The sequence below is a fragment of the Amphiprion ocellaris genome, chromosome 15 (genome assembly GCF_022539595.1).
Source record: "Amphiprion ocellaris isolate individual 3 ecotype Okinawa chromosome 15, ASM2253959v1, whole genome shotgun sequence".
NCBI lineage: Eukaryota > Metazoa > Chordata > Actinopteri > Pomacentridae > Amphiprion > Amphiprion ocellaris.
Window position 1 is genome coordinate 31,006,501 of NC_072780.1, and position 7,895 is coordinate 31,014,395.

Sequence of the window (7,895 nt, forward strand, 5' to 3'; positions counted from 1 at the left end):
AATTTGGAGCAACTTTAACTCATTCTTGAGCAACTTCAATTATTTTGAGCAACTTTAGCTAATATAGAGCAATTTTAACTCATTGGAGCAACTTTAGCTAATGTAGAGCAACTTTAACTAATTTTGAGCAACTTTAATTCATGTTCGAGCAACTTTAGCTAATATAGAGCAACTTTAAGTAATGTAGAACAACTTTAACTTGTTTTTGAGTGACTTTAACCCAGAACAACTTCAATTAATGTAGACCAGCTTTAACTCATTTAGAGCATCTTTTACGGTCGTGTGTATTTGGAGTCAGGATTATTCTCATCATGCCTCCTGTGTTTGTTTGTTTGTTTGTTGTAATCCTGTCAGGTGGAGATGTTTGTTTTTGCTGCTGTGAGCTAATGTTTCACCACACCTTGATTCTAAAGATTGAATGCCTGTCTAATAATTGAACCTCATCGCCCTCGATTGATCTTCCTGTGCGGGTCTCCCGAGGTGCGCTAGTCTGTGGTCTACTTTAATGCACCATTCAACACCTAATCTAGCAATTATTTAAGCCGAACCAGACCAGTCCTCCATCTTAATAAATGAGCCAAAACTGTAAATTCAAGACATGAAACTGCTTGTGTTAGCTAAGCGTCATTGGTGATTGGTTATTTGACTGTATTTTTCACTTTAAATTTAAATATAGATGGTAATAAAAATGTGTCTAAAAGTCTAAATAGCCGACGACGCAAAACGTTATGCTGCGTTAGCTTACTATAGCGTTACCCAACTAGCTTGACTTTTTAGCCAGTGCAGGCTAAGCATCCCTGGTTATTGGCTATTTGATAATATTTTTATGTCAGAAAATGTCGAATGTAAATCAATATCAGTCAGTGACAAAAAAAAAGATAGCTGACTTTATGTTAAACTACTAACATTATGCTACATTATCTTACGGTAGCGTTACCTAGCTAGTTTGAATTCATAGCTAGTACAGGCTAAGCATCCCTGATTATTGATGATTTGACAATATTTTTATGTCAGAAAATGTCAAATTAAATCAACAATATAAATCAATGATAATAAAGATAGCTGACTTTATCTTAAACTAACAACCTTATGCTGCAGTAGCTTTCTGTAGCGTTAGGAAGCTAGCTTGAATTCATAGCTAGTACTGGCTAAGCATCCCTGGTGATTGATGATTTGATCATATTTTTATGTCAGAAAATGTAGAATGTCAGTCAATATCAATCAATAGTCATAACATTTGTCTAAACTAGCTCTGACTTTATACGACTGTTAAAGTTATGCTGCATTAGCTTACAGACTCACTAGCTCACTAGTGATTGGTGACATATTTTTTTATCAGCAATATAGATATTAATGATAATAAAATTTGTCTAAACTTTGTGCTAAGCTCATAATGTTATGCTATATTAGCTTGCTGTAACACTAGCTAGCAAATCTGAATTCCTAGCTATTGAACCACCAGTAAAATCTGATACAAAAACTGCTTAAAAAGTTTGTTGACTTTGCACTAAAACACGGTTTTAAAGTGTTTTTCCACCTACATGCACACAATTACAAAACAACACCATTAGCTTTGGTTCAAAAGTTATGAAACAGACCACTTTTTTAAGGTCGTACCACCAACTTTCTTTTGGTCAATATGAAATTCTCCCATAGATTTTTATTCAAGGATTCTTTAAGTGACGAGTTTCACCTTTTTATAAAAGTCTCTGGCTTTGGCCTCTCGTCTCGTCTGTTGGTGCTTGCCCTTGTGAGATGTGAAAAAGGCTCAAGTTACATAAAATCTTTTTTCTTCTGATTTTTATTGAAAACAAATCCTCCAAAATTGTCAATTATTGCTATAAAGTGAAATTAAACATTGTGATAAATGTTTCAGCCTTGTGTTTAGGTTTGCAGTTAGACATAGATTTTATACTCTGAAGTACAATACAACTTACTTAATTTTGACACACTAGCTTTGCTATGTGAAGCTGTGAATTGTGCTTAAATGATAATGCCAGTAAACAAGTAATATACTTAATATAGTGTCTGCTTTTCCTGATAGCAGGAACACAGGGGCAAATGGAAACAAATTGGAGAGAGATTTGAGATTTGTAGCTTGATTGCTTGATTGATGTCAGGTTCTGGCTTTCTGTAAAGTGCTTAGATACTTTTAATTGTAATAAGGGCTATATAAATGAAATTTATTGTGCTTTTGCTACTTGTTGTTTTGTGACTGCATGTGGTACCAGTGACAACCTGTAAAACAAAAGTAGGGACAACATTTGATTTGTTTTTATTCAAAAACATCCATTTTTCCACAGTGCTGGGATCCAGGGTGTGTGTGTGTGTGTGTGTGTGTGTGTGTGTGTGTGTGTGTGTGTGTGTGTGTGTGTGTGTGTGTGTGTGTGTGTGTGTGTGTGTGTGTGTGTGTGTGTGTGTGTGTGTGTGTGTGTGTGTGTGTGTGTGTGTGTGTGTGTGTGTGTGTCAGTGTGTCAGTGTGTCAGTGTGTCAGTGTGCTGCAGTGTTGTTTGCAGAATGTATGTAAATGTCATTATGACATCACAATCTTTGAGATGTCATGTGTGATGTCATAATGGCCAGAAAGTGTATAAATATGTTCGTAACCTGGATTCAACACACAGTTTCTCGTGACTTGCTGCGATTTCGCGTGATTTTCCGTGATTTTCACCACTCACTTGAGCAGACCCCACTTTGACATGGCCCTGAGCTTTAAAAAGGTCAGAGCCTTTTTATCATCAAAGGCCTCGACTTCAACAGACGATGCGACTGAAAACAGAAAGGAGCGTGAACGTTGGCCATTTTCCAAGGCTGCCAAAAGGCAATTTGATGAAATGCAGGCAGACCAGAAGAAGATTTTTAAGAGGAAACATCCAGAGTTCCCTGTGGATCTGGACCAAGAGCAAAGCGAGTCTGTAGTCAGAAGCTCAGAAAGATGTCCTTCTGAGTCTGTGTCTACAGTCAACTCCAGAAAAACTTGTGAAAAAGTTTCCAAATTTACCAGCAGGGACGATGAGGACTATGATGAGGACGCTGATAAATTCTCTACACCAGTTGTAGCCCTCAGATACTCAGAGTCTCTCGACACTTTGGTGTCGGTCCATGAAGAGTCTGAGTCCGATGACAGATCCTCCTATCAAGAACCAGCGACTGAACTGGTCTCTGCTCCTGAACCCGCCGCTTCCCAAGTCAGAACTGAATCACATTCTTCACTCTACTTGTCCCCCGAAGAAAAGGATGTCGTCAGCGCTCTGCTGCTGAAGGTGATGGCAAAATTCTTCTCTAAATCCAGGGTGTTAGTCACCACAGAGCAACTCCAGATCATCCTGAAGCAACTGTTGATCCTTCTGGATGAACGCTACCTGTCACCTGACTTCATCACAAAAATAACCCAGGAGACGGACAAAATATCGAAGGCCATGGTGAAGGACCTTGACAGGATGTTTGGCTCTACAGAAAAGCTGCTGGAGGCAGCGACGACGGCAAAAGATGAATCTTTTAAGGACACTGTGTGGATGGCTTTGCAGGTTAATTTAGAAGCCATCCCTCGACCAGACAATTTGAAATCTGGAGACACCAGGTTCTTCTCAGCGGTGGGAAGAGGCTTCAGCGAAAACTTTCGCCGTTTGAAGAAGAGTTGGGCAGGTTCTAATACCGTAGCGATTATATTAGTAATCCTTTTTTGTGTATCAGTATTTCCTCTGTGAGAAAATCACAGTAGAGATAAGTCCTTTATTTTTCCCCAAGCCAGGGGAAATTCACATTGTTGTGGAAACGCAATTCAAGAGAAGAATTACAAAGGCTTGAGTTTTCCCCGGGATGCTCCGGTTTCCTCTCACATCACAAAAACACAAACTAATTGTACTCTCTAAATTGCCCCCAACAAAGAAAAGAAAAAAAATATCTCAAAGAAAAGTGAAATGTAAGGGCAGCAGGGTGGAATCAGTGAAGAGCACAGCAGCCTCATAAAAACGACTCCACTACTCTGGTGGGCTGTTTTCTGTGGCCACTTCTGTTTTCTCCCCGTGCAAATTGATTAATTGGACTCTCTAAATTGCCTCCCAAAAACAAAAAGAAAAGAAAAAAATAAAACCAAATAAAAATAAAAGAAAAAAAATCTATTATCAGTCATTATCAGCAAATAAATATAATTTCGCCTTAATTCTACATTTGTTTGTTTCTCTCAGTAAATGCACCACATTCTGGTTGTTGTTGTTCAAACACTGGTGGTTCTGATTTAAACAGAACTAAAGCTCAGAAGGTAGTTTTTAGTACTGAACAGGGTTCATATGGTGGACAAGAGCTTGTTGTTCCAACAATGTCATTGTTTCTTCATTTAATGTGCACATACTGTATCCTACTTGCACACAGCTGATCTGCACCACAACTTTTAATTCATTGTATTGGACAGTAAATGCATTGTCTTGTATTTCTCTTTGTATAAAGTGGGATGTAAAGAAGAATCTTACTGTAATATTAAACCTGATTACTCAAAACTTTAGCGCACAGGGAAACTAGTCAAAGTAATGTTTCCAAGAATTTCTACATGTGTGTGTGTCTGAAGCAAGAACTTGGGAATTTCACCATAATCTTCCTGATTGTGGTCTTTCATTCCATTTTCTTTCTCAGTGTAGCCAAATATTTACAGTTATTTTGTTATGTGCTTGTTGGTTATCGGATCCAGTGTGAACAGTATATTTTTGGACACTTTTTAAGTGAGTCATGTAGAATCAAATGATTTGATGGAAATATCACAATTTTCAGTTTAGAATTTGAGAATTTTCCCGATGGAACCAAGCATCACATATGATTTGCTCAGGCACTGTTGCAAAGTTGAAAACCTCACCATCCTTTCTGTTTTTACAGGATTTTTTTTCTTTTTATCATTACTAATGTTTAAATAGTAAATTACTTTATATAACAAAGGATTGTGGGAAAATATATGCTCACTACAGGAAATCTTTTGTACTGTGAATCCATTCACATTAGCAAACCTGAACACAAAACACTGTCCAAAGGCCAGGGAAATTTCTTCATTTTTTAAAAAACTGTTTTTGGGGAATTTGTGGTGAAAGTACAGAAGAGAAAAATGGCATTAAGGCAACAAAAAGGTTGTTATATTTCATGTAAAACTGTGACTTTTTCTACATGTCAACGTTGTGCCAAGTTGACTAGCTTTTCTTTTGTTTTTTGTTTGAAGATTCTACATTTGTCAGTGTCAACATATCAGCTTTATGTTACACATATATTTTGACAGATAAAGAACCATCACTAGATAGATGATGAACCTGGTATTTTTTTTAGTGGTGGGACACGATTAAAAAAATTAGTCTAATTAATTACAGGCTTTGTAATTAATTAATCAAAATGACAATAGATAATTATTTTCAAATTCAAATAAATTTTGGTTGACAGTTGAATCAATGAATAGACATATACATGTGTAAAATTTAAAATTTATAAAATTAATACAATTTTAAATTGGGACATGAAGAAAAGAAAGTGATTTTGATGATTTAAGGCCTAGATTTAGTTCAGTTTTCCCACTGTATGGCACATAACAAAAGCATAAGTAGTTCAAGGACCTTCAAAAAGTTGTAAATCCATAGATTCATTCTGTTTTCAGTTTCTGGGTCTGATAAATGGTGTCATTTTGATGGTTCTTAAAAACAAAAATATTTTTTCATAAACTAAAAGTTTATAATTAAGTTATTAAAAGACAAACATTTTTGTGGTTTAACTCAGTGGTTCCCAACCTGGGGTCTGGTTAGGTTCCATGAAAACTCCCACTTTTATCCATGTGCTAACATAACTGCACAAGGGTTTTCTAATCATCAATGAGCCTTTCAACATGATTAGCTAACACAATGTAGCATTAGAACACAGGAGTGATGGTTGCTGGAAATGTTCCTCTGTACCTCTATGGAGATATTCCATTCAAAATCAGCAATAGTGATCTGCCCAAAAAAAAACAGTTAAAAACTCTAAAATTGTGCATACATATATATCAAATTAAATAGAAGGGCTATGAATATGTAAAACAATGTATGAATTGAACGTCAAACAATATTTTCCATAAAAAGCTGCCGACGCTGGAAAAAAATGCCCCTCTCAAAACAAGAAAAAAAAAATATTTCAAGGAACTTTTACCTTGAAATAAGTGAAAAAAAATCTGCCAATAGAACAAGTGAAAAATGGCTTGGTAAGATTTCTTGAAATAAGATATGATATTTAGAATATTGAGATCTTAAAATTAGCTGGAAAAACTTATCTAAAGCTATATTTTACCAGGATTGTCAAGCTTAGGTGTCTTAAAATAAGCCGGACATGCTAAAAAATAATATTTTTTTCACTCAAAAATAGATTTTTGCTTTCATGTAACCTCCTAATTTGAGATGTATTAAACTTACTTTGAGTTGTATTATAGCGGCACTTCTCTAGATGTAAGACCATCTTGTACTTGAAATAAGATTGCAAAGATGAACTGAAGCATTTTGAGATATGTCTTCTCACAGTTAGATAGAAATCCTAATATTTAGTCGTTTTTTGACAGCATTTGGAGGTGTTGTTAACCCAAATAAATTCTGTAGTAGATCAGACCTTTTTCTTCTTTGGACTCCTCCCTTGTCAGGGGTCGCCAAAGCGAGTCATCCTCCTCCACCTCCTCCTGTCCTATACATCTTTTTTCCTCACACCAGCTATCTGCATGTCCCCTCTAACTGCATCCATAAATCTTCTCTTTGGTCTTCCTCTCCATCTTCTGCCTGGCAGCTGTAGCATCCTTCTACCAATATATCCACTGTCCCACCTCTGCACATGTCCAAACCATCTCTATCTGGCCTCTCTAACTTTGTCTCCTAACTGTCCAATCTGTGCTGTCTTTTGATCTTGCCCGCCCCTCTGAGAGATGCTTTCAATTTGAAGATTTCTGATTTGGAACAAATTGCTTCAGTATTTCTTCTCTTTGTTGTTGTTTTTGTTTTTTATCTCAGACTCCAAACTGGGCTGCTCAGGACTCGGGCTTCTACTGAGATGGGAACGGGATTCAGGCGACTCCTGGGATGTTATTTAGGCTTTTTACTGTATTTATGGATTTATCAGTTTGTCCGACATTGTCATAAAACTCCTAATTTGCTAAATAAACGCCATCCGAGAGCTGTAGCAGCGCTCGATGAAGCAACTCGACGTATCATTGACATCATCGTAACCTGTGTAAAACTGATCCGTAGTTAGATTTTTAACTTATTTATCAAGGCTTCCTAATGCAAAATGTCATTAGTTTACATTAAATGTTTGTTGCACACTTTAAAGAGGTCTGTTTGTTCTTCTTGTGGCCACTAGATGGCAGAGTTGGTTCATTTTTGTTTCCTGGATGTTGGACCTGAGAAATGAATGAAACTGAAAAAACATTTTGAAATTGGATTTTTCTGCAACCAGACAAGAGGATTCTGTTAAATGTAAAGAAAACACCTGTTGTTCAGACACACTACTGTTCAGAAGTTTGGGGTCACTTAGAAATGTCTTTAATTAATACAGAGCAACTTTAACTCATTTAGAGCAACTTTAACGAATATGGAGCAACTTTAAGTAATGTAGAGCAACTTTAATTCACTTTTGAGCAACTTTATCTAATATAGAGCAACTTTAAGTCATTCTTGAGCAACTTTAGCTAATATAGAGCAACTTTAACTCATTTAGAGCAACTTTACCTCATTATTGAGCAACTTTAATATCGAGCAACTTCAACTCGTTTTTGAGCAACTTTCATTCATGTTCGAGCAACTTTAGCTAATATAGAGCAACTTTAATGTAGAACAACTTTAACTCATTTAGAGCAACTTTAGCTAATATAGAGCAATTTTAACTCGTTTTTGAGCAACTGTAACTACTATGGA